Below are 13,038 nucleotides of genomic sequence, written 5' to 3'. Positions count from 1 at the left end.
CTACTGTTTCCATGAATTCAGCTTCTTTAAGTTCTGCATATCAGTGGGGTCACGCAGTCATTAGTCTTTCTGTGTCTGGTTTGGTTTACTTGGCGTAATGCCCTCCAGGTTCATCCACATTGTCACAAATGGCAGGCTTTCCTTCTTCTGTGTGGCTGAATAATGTTCTGGGGTGTGTGGGTGTGTGTATATACACGTGAGTGTGCATGCCACATTTTAAAAATTCATTCCTCAACAGATGAACACCCAGGTTGTGTGCTTTTCCTGGCTATTGTGAATAATGCTGTCATGAATGTGGGGAGGCAGCCATCTCTTCAAGATCCCAATTTCAATTTCTTTGGATGTATACCTGTATGTAGGATTGCTAGAGCATATGGTAGTTCCATTTTTAGTTTGAGGGGCCTCCATGCTATTTTCCAAGATATCTACATCAATTTATAAACCCACTAACAGTGTGTAAGGGGTCCCTTTTCTCCTTCTTGCCAATGCTTGTTATCACTTGACTTTTTGATAACAGCCATTTTAACAAGTGTAAAGAGATCTCTGACATTTTTATTTGCATTTCCCTGATGACTAATGATGCTGGGCACATTTTCATACACCTATTGGCCATTTGTAGATCTTCTCTGGAAGAACGTCTATTCAGGTCCTTTAAATTTAAATATCAATATTAAATTAAATTTAAATATCAGGTCCTATTAAATTAGGTTGTATATTTGTTTTGCCACTGAGCTGTTTGCATTCCTTATGTATTTTGGATATTGGCTTTTTATCAGATGTACAGTTTGTAAATATTTTTACCCATTCCATAGGTTTTCTTTTTTTGTTATTTCTACTACTATGCAGAATCTGTTTAAAAACTCACTTTTTCAGAGATGTTAATAATTGATCTTTCCCCTTTAGTTTTCTAGTTTTTTTTCCTTACCACTTTAGACCCCAGACATTTCATTAGAGCCATGAAGCCCCCCTCAACACTACATTTTGTTTTCATTAAAAATACCCTGCCAGAGCCAGGTATGATGGGGCACACCTGTAATCCCAGTGGCTCTGGAGGCTGAGGCAGGAGGGTCTTGAGTTCAAAGCCAGCCTCAGCAATGAAAAGTAGAGCTGAGGATGTAGCTGGTTGAGTGCCACCGAGTTCAATCCCTGGTACCCACCCACCTCTCAAAAAAATACCCTGCCAGGATCCCTTCATTCCCTCACTCTGAAGTCAGACTGTTTGCTCTTAAAGAAAAGCTCTCACTCTGAAGTTTCCCTTTGTTATTATCCTGGAACTCCTTTTATTTCACTCCTCTATGAAATGTATTATGAAATCTATTTCCTGGGTATTTGGGTTTTTCATACCTTCCCTTTCCCTTAATTTGATGAAGTACATCCTCCAATGATCTCATGATAAAGGGGATGTGGGGGACAAAATATTCGAGAGCTTGCTGTCAGAGGCTTTTATTCTGTCCTCACACTTGACAGATGGCTGGACATAGAATTCCAGGATGAAAATCTTTCCCCATGAACTTTAAAAGTATCCTTCTACTGTTTTCTCAATTTCAGTGTTTCTACTAAAAAAAAAAAATGGAGTGTCATTTCAATTTTGATGTTTTACCAGAAAAGAAAGGAAAATTGATGTATGGCCAATCTATTCATCCCTAAATTAATCTTTCTCCAGAAAAACAGAATAGATAGGATACTATGTGCTCCTAATATATCTATATGTATAGATACATATTCCATTTATCTTCTGTTGAGAGAAGGAGATTTATTATAAGGAATTAACTTATCATGGAGGCTAAGAAGTTTCACGGTCTGAAGGTCTAGCCAGCTGGAGACCCTAGGGAGCAAATGGTACAGTTCCTTCCAGACTGAGACTGAGTTGAAAGTCAGGGGAGACCCATGTTCCAGCTCAAAGACGATCAGAGAGACAAAGAATCCTCAGCCCTTTTGCTCCATTCAGGCTCCCAACACATTGGATGAGTCCCATACACACTGAGAAGCACAAAACAGAAGATATATCTATATGCATGGATACATATTAACTCTACCAGTTCAAATGTTTATATCATCAGGCACACACAGAATAACTGTCATAATACTTGTTTTACCAAGTATTTGAGCACCCTTGAGCCCAGGCAGGTTGATGCATGATAGGAACCACTGCAATTCCTGTGCCATGGAAGGTTGCCGATCTTGGCTCCAAATTCTCTAGAGTAACAATTTCTTCTCAGTTTCCACAACAGTTACTCTTGGTCTAGTTTTCTTAGCATGTTTTTCTAAAACCAATTTTAGAAACAAAACAGCCATTTCAGACTTCTGACTTTATATAAGAAAGACAATTCTAGCTCTTCCCACACATATTTCCTGCAGATCCAAGTCTCCTGGCTCTCATATTGAACTGTCCTTCAGGTCATCTCATCTGGGCTGACCCAGAGGTCATCTGGTTTGGGCTTTGCTCTTCTCTCTCATTAAAGGATGTTTTTTTCTCTCATTCTATTTTCTGATTTTTCTCAATTTTAACTAATATTTATTAAAAACACACGTTTGGGGTTAGAGGTGTAGCTCAGAGGTAGAGTGTTTGCCTATCATGTGTAATGGCCTGGGTTCAATCCCCAATCCTGAAATAAATAGTAAAACATGCTTGTATTTTAACTTTTCCCAAACATTTTATGGTTAGGAGCTGGGAAATGTACTTTTACTTTTTAGTTCACTTTCTCAGATGTCAGACACCTTTAAGATGGCATTTGGAAAAATTGCACTGACCCAGAAGATGAGGAAATACTGAAGCACTGGTTAGTTTATTGATTTATTTAACAAATCACATAATATCGAGTGTGTTAATATTTTTGTCCCCATTAATGCAAAGATTTTTCTCTTATTTTAAGATATCAACTAGGTACACATGAGAACATATAAAAAAATTGCATCACATTTCCTTCATTTAAAATAGAAAAAAAACAATAGCAAATTTGTTTTAATAGATGACTTGAGAACCTGATCCTTCCTGTAAAATGACTTTGGAAAGAGCACCCTATTTCACTTGGAATTGTTCACATTTCCCATGGCCTGATGCAACAGCTTTTCTTTTCAGTGTGATTCTCTACAGCTGTGATGAATGAAACCTCTCCACTTAACTTCTTGGGGGAAATGACAGTGAAGGAAACAAACCTTGTGCTTTGGTTCATTATTTGTTTTATCTGATCTCACGAAGAACGAAATATCTAGTTGCTATTTTTTTAGTATGTCCATCCTTAAAAGTTCACATTAAAAATGCTTAAAGATTCCACATTTAACTAGAGTTCAAAGTATTTTAGAAGAAACATTGTAAGCTTGGGATTTTTTTCAACTTTGTGGAAAAAAATAAATTAAAACTCTTCATTAACTGCCTCAAATGAAAATATACTAGGCAGGTTAGATATTCATAAAACTATCTTCTTACATAAATTTATAGTAGGATCTCAAGTTATATCAATGAGTAAAAACACAGAAATTTAAATCAGTTAAAATAAATTTAGTATTTTAGTTCTTTACAATTTATAGACATCAACTACATATATCATACATGCCTGTGATTATTCATTTGATTTTTTATTAATACTAATAATAATGGAAGTGGAAGATCCATCCTACTGAAGCTGTTGTTATATAGAAAAGGTAGAATATGTAATGGTGTAAAATATATCCTGTGTTGCAGCATGTGTATCCATTAATTGTTGATGTATCAAACATTCACGTATTCTGCTGAGTTCTCCTCATTTACGGGTTAAAAGTATTTGCTCTTTAAATGAGGAAAACTGATGTCTCTGTTCTCCATGTGTATTTGGGTGGCTATATTAAATGTCCAAAAATTTATGTGGAAAGATCTGATCAAGTTAAGGTTCATGGAGTGGATTTATCTGCCATAATAGATGGTATGTCATAGGCTCATGATAGAAGTATCAAAGTTAAGAAGAGGCAACAAGCAGATGAGGCTTTAACAAAATTTGAAATCTTGAATCCTGTTTTAAAATGTAGAGTTATTAACCTATTAATTCAACACATTTAGTCCAGCTTTAATATTGGCTTCTTATGATTTTCCCCACATCTAGTGTCCATTTAAGAATTTTTTTTTAAAAAGAACAACAGATGGGAATAATCATGGATGAAACTCTCATCCCTCCTTCTCTTTGCTGGCCTAATTCATTCCAAGGGCACATCTGGCCCTGGAATGAGTCCTTTTTATAGCTTTCTCAAGAGCATATGATTAATACATCTCATGTGTTTAATTAAGGGCCTCTTTTTGTGTACTGTGTATAGTGAGGACCTTATATGTTTCTAAGATCACACATCTAAAAGATGACACTGTGAACTATTAATGTCTTATTCTGAACTCAAGTTCACTTAATTCTATTGAGTAGGTAGTTGGAGTACAGAAGGAGGAAGAGAGGGAAATGAACAGTTATACACTAGGAATCTTCCACACAATGATACCACTGTCATATCTATCTAAGCCTCCCCTCCCAGAATGGTTATATCTTAGAACTCACAAGCCATAGAGAGCATCTCATCTAACTTCTTCACTTCACAGATGGGAAACCAAAGCACTAAGATAGGATATAATACATCTAGGAGTATATAGCTTGTTTATAACTGATCCAGGACCAGAATACAGGTCTCCTAACTTGCCTCTAAGGTTTCTTTTTTTTTAAACACCCTTTAGCACAGAAATGAAATTTTAAAGTCACAGTTAAGAATAACAAATAACAGTTAATTGTAATGGAGCTATGCCAAGGCTCTATGTGGACTGGGCTACATTACTGGTGCTGCAAAAACTAGCCAAAGGAACTTCCTACAACATTTCTCCCTTTTTTTTTTTACACCCTTAATTTCCACTTGACCTATCCCCCACCTCACCAAATTACAAATACTATAAAACTTGCTTAATGAACAAGGTAAGTAGATTTCCCCCAATGAGTCTGGTTTCCAAACAGAAAGTTATTAATATGTATTAATAAAATAAGAAAAATATTAGTAGTGCAACTACTCTGGGAAGCAGTATGAAGATTCCTCAAAAAAACTCAAAATGGAACCACCATTTGACCCAATTATTCCACTCCTCGGTATATACCCAAAGGACTTAAAAAATCACCAGACTACAGTGACGCAGCCATATCAATGTTTACAGCAGCTCAATCATGATAGCTAAGCTATGGAACCAGCCTAGGTGCCCTTCAACAGATGAATGGATAAAGGAAATGTCATACATACACACAAATCACAAAGAAGAATAAAATTATAGCATTTGCTGGTAAATGGCATGATAGTCTCCAGTTCCATCTGAGTGAAATAGGCCAGACCCAGAAAGTCAAAGGTGGAATTTTTTCTCTGATATGCAGAAGCTAATCCAAAACAAGGGGGAAAATTTTAAACAAAAAAAGAAAAAGGGAGGAGATTTCATGAAAATAGAAGAGTCAATGAATTAGAGGAAGGAGATTGAGGGGGAAGGAGGAGGGACAGGATAAGGGAAGAACAGTAGAATAAATCTGTCCTAAACTTTCCTGTGTAAATATATGAGTATACCACAGCGAATATCATTCATATATACCATTTTCATTCACAAGGCTCTAATTTACAAAACTAAAAGTTAATAGCAGAAAGATCAGTAGAATAGAGGGAAGGGAACGGGGGAAGAAGGAGAGGAGGGAAAGAGGAAGCCCTGGGTATGAAATTAGAGCAAATTATATTCTATGCTTTCATAACTATGTCAAAATGAATGGTAATATTATGTATAAATAAAAAGAACTAATAAAAAAGAAAAAGAATAAAGTTAATAGTATCAGCTAATATTTAGGAACACTTTCTTTGTACAAAGATTGTACTGATTATATCATGTTTGTCCTTATAATAATACTTTGAGGAGGGTGCTCCTCTCAGACCAGCTTTTATCACTAAGACGGGTTTAAATGAACTTCCCACTGTTGCACAGCTTGAAAGCAGGGTCACCAATACAAAATCCCAGGACTGCCTGACACGAAACCCCTGCTCTTCCTTATCCACCCTTGGCAGTCACTCCCCTTTAACACACACACACACACACACACACACACACACACACACAAAATTTTTAAGGCATCCTTCTTCCAAAATTCTTATTCAATATGAACTTTTTTATCCTGAGATAGTTGGTGCTTATAAACACACACAAGTGGAAGCTATGTCTTTAAAATTAGGGTGAAATATAGGAAGAGGCAAATAAATCAGTGCATTTGAGAGTGTTACACTTTAAGGACTACCCTCCTGAAAGAATTGCTGTTGTTCTCACATGATTCAGAAATAAACTTCCTTCTAAGTCAGTGAATTCATCTGAAAGACAAGAGAAAAATCTAGCAGAGCCATTCTAAACCAGTGATTCATTGACCATGGAAATCTGGCTAGTAGATGTCTAATAAAAACACCCTCCTTCTTCAGTTTAAGAAGATGAACAATTTACTCCACACCCTACTGAACAATGTAGGGGACTTGGAGAAATATAATTTCTTTCTCTTCTTCTAAACACAGAACCTGAGCAAAGATGTTTTGGTTTTTTTTCCAGGATGAGTAAAGCAATGTTAAGAAATAAAGAAAGCAAAAACTGCCTGAGGGATACCTGATATGTGTGTAAAATGATTTTCGGTTAGGAAAATGAAGATAATTTTTGGAAATTATCTACTAAATTATCTTCCTTGCTTCTTTAATACATAAAAAGTAAAAAAATGTTTTTTTCCTAAAACATAAGAGTTTAAAGTATAATAAAATAGAATAAAGGCAAAGATTAGAATGAAAATGGAACTGACCAATACAAAAAAAAATGTACTAAATTAAGGGGAAAATCTTGTACTCTAGCTATTTCCAATACTCTTGCCAAAAAACAATTAAAGCTGAAAGGAAAAATGTTTGAAGGCACCAGTGAAGGCATCAGAGAGTAACTGGGACAATCAGAACTTGAGGGGCAAAGACACGGTAGAGTAGGTAGTCCAAGATGAAGTTGCTTAGTGACTAGATTTTCCTTCAGAGTTTGGTGATCTGGACCACCACCCCTAAGGAGAAAGTGGTAGACTTCACCAGGCTGGGGAAACACAGATCAAAGAGGCCAGAATATAACTGGAAGGGAATAACAGAAAGCAGAGCCTGAAATGCTACAGCAATTTGCCCTCAAGCCATTTGCCAACTCCTAATCTTTACTCATGTAGAGTGAGAGTTGAAAAAACCAAGCAAGAAAACTCAGTTCCAATGCCAGAGCATGAAGCCAAAATTTCAGCAATCACCTAGTACCAAAGTGACAGAAGTTGGAATTCACGACCCACTGCAGTGGGAGAACCAGTAAAAACATTAGTCTTTCAGTTAAGACATACATAAGCACTATTTTTTTTTAAAAAATCTCCCTATATAGTTAAAAATATAATCAGTAGAAATCAAATATGCAAAATATGAGTTAAGCAAAATAAAATCCAGACCAAATATCAAAATATTGACCTTGAAGAATAAGAATAAATGGATTAAGAATTAAGTTATAAAATTACAACTGGATTGAAAACAAACATAAAAGTGAAAAGAAAGGGGACAAGGCAGAAAACAATGAAAGACAAAAATTAGAATGGACAGATATATCTAATTAACAACTGAAATAATACTTGTGAAAATCCTAAAAAATAATCAAATGAAATATAATAACATAGAATGTAAATAATCAGTTTTTTTAAGTTAAATTACTGATTTCTAAAATTCATTTGGGAGGGGAAAACAAATGAAATTTTGAAACAAAAAAAATAGAAAAAGAAACTGACCTAATCAAATATTAAAGCTCTAATCATCAAAGTACTACTTTGTGACAATAGTACTGTAATACTATTACGCTATTTAATATTATTATTCTAACAGAACATAGATATAATAGTATGTAAGGAATCAATGTGTGATTAGGACAGCAGAGATTGGGAAAATGTCCACTCAGAATATCTAGGTTTTACTGAAGTAACAACATCCAAACCTTAAAGTCTATAACTGAATACTACAGACTAGGTAATTTATAAAGAATAGAATTTTATTTATCTCACAATTCTGGAAGCTGGGAATTCCAAAGAGCATGGTGTTTGCATCTGCCAAGGGTCATTTTGCTGCATCATAACTAGGCAGAAGGTGTCAGACTGTGAAACAGAGCAGGGTGCAACCTTGGGTTTCTCTCCTACCAAAGCCACAAATACCTTTATGAGGTTACCACCCTTATGACCTTATTTAATGCTAATTACTTCTCAAAGGTGCCACCTCCAAATACTACTTACATATTAATTTAAGGATTAAGTTTCCAATAAATAAATTTTACATAGTCCAACCATAGCAGTTTATTTTTCTTGCTTATGTCACCCATCCTTCATGCATCAGCAAAGGGCTCTCTGACTCTGATATATACAGGTGATAGTAATGTTCAAGATGATAGCTGTCCTAACTGCTATGTCAGGATAAAGAGAAAGAACAGTGCAGGGTCCTACAGCCATATTTAAATACTCAACTTACAAATGAGGCATGTATTGTGAACAGAACATTGGTGAAAACTAATGTCACCAGGTTATGTTTAGTTGAGCCCTCAGGAATATTGCCAGGAGATGAGAATACATATAATCCATGCTCAAGCATGTGACTTGACTCATTCTGTAGACTATCTCAAGAAAATGATCAGAAATTCACAAAGATCTTCATGTCAATATTGTTTAAAATAGCAAGACTTTAGAAATAACCATTACAATGATCTCAGATAATGTGCATTTAGTGAATATGAAATTATTAAAATACGTATGAGAAATTACTGTGATTTAATGATCAAAACACATATTTTAAAATAGTTTATAAAATAGTTAACAAAATATACTACTATATACATTTTCAAATATATGTGAAAGGAAAAAAAACTAGCAAGAGACATCCTAAAATGGTAACTGTGGTGTTTTTTTCCGGGTGGCAGGACCATGGATTATGCTACTTCCTTTTTTGTGCTTTTAAGTTTTCCACAATAAACATATGATCAGAAGAAAAACATTTAAAATAAACAAGTACTGCTCTTCCCTACATTTGGTAACTTAAAAATTAGTTACCAAAGACTTATTAAAGGAAATTGAAGAAAATCTTAAGTTAGGCAGAATTCTAGACAGTCACATTAGAATAAGAAAATATCGTGAATAACTTTATGACATTAAATTTGATCATTTAGAAAAAACAGATTACCAGAAAATAAAACATAACTTGCTGAAATTGACACAAAAAAAAAAAGAAATAGCAATCCTGGATCAGTATCCTTAATTTGTGAATTTATAATTTTAACTCTTTTTTCCCACTCCCCCAAAATATTCAAGTCTAGATGTCTTTACTGATGATTTCTGTTAACCATTTTTGAGAAATAACATATTTTATACAGATTTCTCCATGAAGGAATGATTACTTTCTTTTTATGAGATCAGCCTAACTTTGTACAGAATAACTTTTCTCAAAGCCATAGATATCTTCAAAACATGTTCAAACAAAAACCTTCACGGGATGTTTATAGAAGTTTTATTTATAATTGTCAAAACTTGCAAGCCTTCTGTAGGTGAATGGATAAATTAACTGAGGTACATCCAGACAACAGAGTATTATTCAGCACTAAAATTAAGCTATGAAAAGGCAGGAAAGAACCTTAAGTGCAGATTTCTAAGCAAAAGAAGTTACTCTGAAAAGGCTAAATGTCGCTGATTCCAATTCCATAGCATTCTGGAAAAGGTAAACTGGAGACAGTAAAAAAAATCATCAGTGGTTACTACATGTTTAGAGGTTGGAGGGAAAAGTAGGCAGTGCACAAGTATTGGGGTGGGTAATGAAAACTTTTTATGATATAATAATGATCAGTACATGTCATTACATACTTGTTTGAATGAACAGAATGTACAGCAGCCAAAGTGAACCCTGATTTAATTTATGACATGTGGGTGATTGTTATGTGCTGGTATAAGTTTATCAACTGTAAGAAATCATCTCTCTTGTGGAGTGGGTGTTGAAAATAGGGGAGGCTATGCATTTATGGGGATAGGAGGTATATGGGAAGTCTCTATATCTTCTTCTCAATTTTGCTGTGTACCTAAAACTGCTCTAAAAATTTGTCATAGAAGAAGAACTACCTATACAAATTTCTAAGTAAAATTTTAGCTGATACAGAAAGATAATATAGTTTCATGATTCCAGGAATACAGTTTGGTGCAGAATAAATGATAAAATTTATTTGATCATTTAAAAAAATATAAGAGCATTTGATCAAATTTTATATTCAATTCCTAGCAGATTAGGGGAAAAAGTTTTCAAGAATATCTAATAGTGAAAAACTGTGGCAAATATCATAACCAAAATGATACTCTATGGAAAGTGTTCTCCCTGAGATTAGAAACAAGACAAGGATGCTCACACTCTACATTATTATTTAATTTTGTAGAGGAGTTTCTTGAAAAAGAAAGAAAGAAAGAAAGAAAGAAAGAAAGAAAGAAAGAAAGAAAGAAAGAAAGAAAGAAAGAAAGAAAGAAAGAAACGATTTGAGAATATGAAAAAGAATTAAAATAGTCACTACTTGTATATATCTGCTTGTAGAATGTATAAATGAATCTGTACTGTATTAGAATAAGCAAGTTAGCAAAGTTGCCAACTATTGACATAACGAAACTGAACTGCATTCCTACACTAAGAAAATTAGATACTTCGAGATTCTAATTGTAGCATCAAAAAGATCAAATCGCTGGGAAAAATATTAATACAAGGTGAAAATTACAATTGTGTTTGAATGAATATAAAGATCATTTAAGGAACATGTAGAAAAATCAACAGTATAAAGATGTCAGTTTTTTGGGCTGGGGATGTGGCTCAAGCAGTAACGCGCTGCCTGGCATGTGCGGGACACTGGGTTCGATCCTCAACACCACATAAAAATAAAGATACTGTGTCCACCAAAAACTTTTTAAAAAAGTTTTTAAAAAGTCAGTTTTCGCCCCTCCCCGCTGCCACCTCCTCCTGGGCTGGGCCCGCGGTGTGTTGTCCCCTCATTCATCCTCGTGCACCATAGGCGTGGTCTGCCGGGAAGCCAGCCACGCCAGGAGCTGGTACACAGCCTCAAGACCGCAGGTGAATGCACAGCTAGAAGGTTGGCTTTCACAAGTACAGGCGACAAAAAGACCTGCTACAGCCATTATTGCACCCCATGCAGGGTATACGTACTGTGGATCTTGTGCTGCCCATGCTTACAAACAAGTGGATCCATTACTACCCGGAGAATTTTCATCCTTGGGCCTTCTCATCATGTGCCCCTCTCTCGATGTGCACTTTCCAGTGTGGATATATATAGGACACCTCTATATGACCTTCGTATTGACCAAAAGATTTACGGAGAGCTATGGAAGACAGGAATGTTTGAACGCATGACTCTACAGACAGATGAAGATGAACACAGTATTGAAATACAAAGCTAAAGCCATGTAAAGCCATAAGGATGGGTTTACCATTATTCCTGTACTGGTTGGAGCTCTGAGTGAGTCAAAAGAACAGAAATTCGGAAAACTCTTCAGTAAATATCTAGCGGATCCTAGTAATCTCTTTGTGGTTTCTTCTGATTTCTGCCATTGGGGTCAAAGGTTCCGTTACAGTTACTATGATGAATCCCAGGGGGAGATTTATAGATCCATTGAACATCTAGATAAAATAGGAATGAGTATTATAGAACAATTAGATCCTGTATCTTTTAGCAATGAATACCATAATACTATATGTGGAAGACATCCCATTGGGGTGTTATTAAATGCTATCACAGAGCTCCAGAATAATGGAATGAATATGAGCTTTTCCTTTTTGAATTATGCCCAGTCAAGCCAGTGTAGAAACTGGCAAGACAGTTCCGTGAGTTATGCAGCTGGAGCACTCACAGTCCACTGAAGCTCTGAATCCTCAGGGATATCACCTGCACATACTCATACTTTGTCTGGGGTCCCAGCCTAGCCTCTACCAAGATGTTGGTTCTGGTTTGGGGGGGATTCTGAAACCTCAAATTAATAGAACTTTCTTCTCTTTTCTAGTAGGTGTAGTCCTTCTTAATTTCAGTTCATTAAAAAAATGCTTTATAGTTTTGGGCAGTGGAAGGAAGGCTGGCATCAAAAATATTTTGATTATAAAAGGTGACAATGTAAGGCCCAGTTGTGGCAGACAGATTTTTGAAAGTAACTTGTGAAGCATTTATCATATCCTAAATTTGCACTCTTTGTAGACTTGTGCACATATATTCTGCTTTCAGAATAGTTTTGCAAATTGTACACAAACAAACAAAAAGGAGTGGAAGCTTTTTAAGAAATTGCACTTATAAATGATCTGTATTAGAATATAATAAATCTCCAGTTATAGACAATTACTACCCGTATTGTACAACAGATACCTTCTATTTTAGTTGCTAATAAAGGGCTACACAACTCAAAAAAAAAAGTTTTTCACGAAAAGCTTATAGTCAATAAAATCCTTATCAAAATCCAATATACAAAGAACTAAATATCTTGGCACCAAAAAAATCTAATACTCCACTCAACAAATGGGCAAAAGATCTAAATAGAAATTTCTAAGAAAAAAATAAATTTGACTAACAATATATGAAAATATGTTCAGCAACCTTAGCAATCAGGGAGATGCAAATCAAAACTACACTAAATTTTATCTCATCCCAGTTAGAATGACAATCATCGAGAATATAAATAACAATAATTGCTGGCAAGGATGTGGGGGAAAAGGTACACTCAGACATTTTTGTTAGGACTGCAAATTAGTACAATTACTTTGTAGCCACTTGAAGATTCCTCACAAACCAGGCACAGTGGCACACACCTGTAATCCCAGTGGCTCAGGAAGCTAGGGCAGGAGGATCTCAGATTCAAAGCCAGCCTCAGCAAAAGCAAGGCACTAAGCAACTCAGTGAGACCCTATATCTAAATAAAACACAAAATAGGGTGGGGGATATGGCTCAGTGGTCGAGTGCCTCTCAGTTAAATT

At 35.4% G+C, this 13,038-nt stretch overlaps 1 pseudogene; it reads left to right on the top strand.

Moving 5' to 3' along the window:
- Positions 1 to 11,086: 11,086 nt before the first annotated feature.
- On the top strand, positions 11,087 to 12,260 carry LOC101954475 (protein MEMO1-like; annotated as a pseudogene).
- The last annotated feature ends 778 nt before the right edge of the window (positions 12,261 to 13,038 follow it).

This window comes from Ictidomys tridecemlineatus, chromosome 3 (genome assembly GCF_052094955.1).
Source record: "Ictidomys tridecemlineatus isolate mIctTri1 chromosome 3, mIctTri1.hap1, whole genome shotgun sequence".
Taxonomy (NCBI): domain Eukaryota; kingdom Metazoa; phylum Chordata; class Mammalia; order Rodentia; family Sciuridae; genus Ictidomys; species Ictidomys tridecemlineatus.
This window is presented reverse-complemented; position numbering and strand designations above follow the sequence as displayed.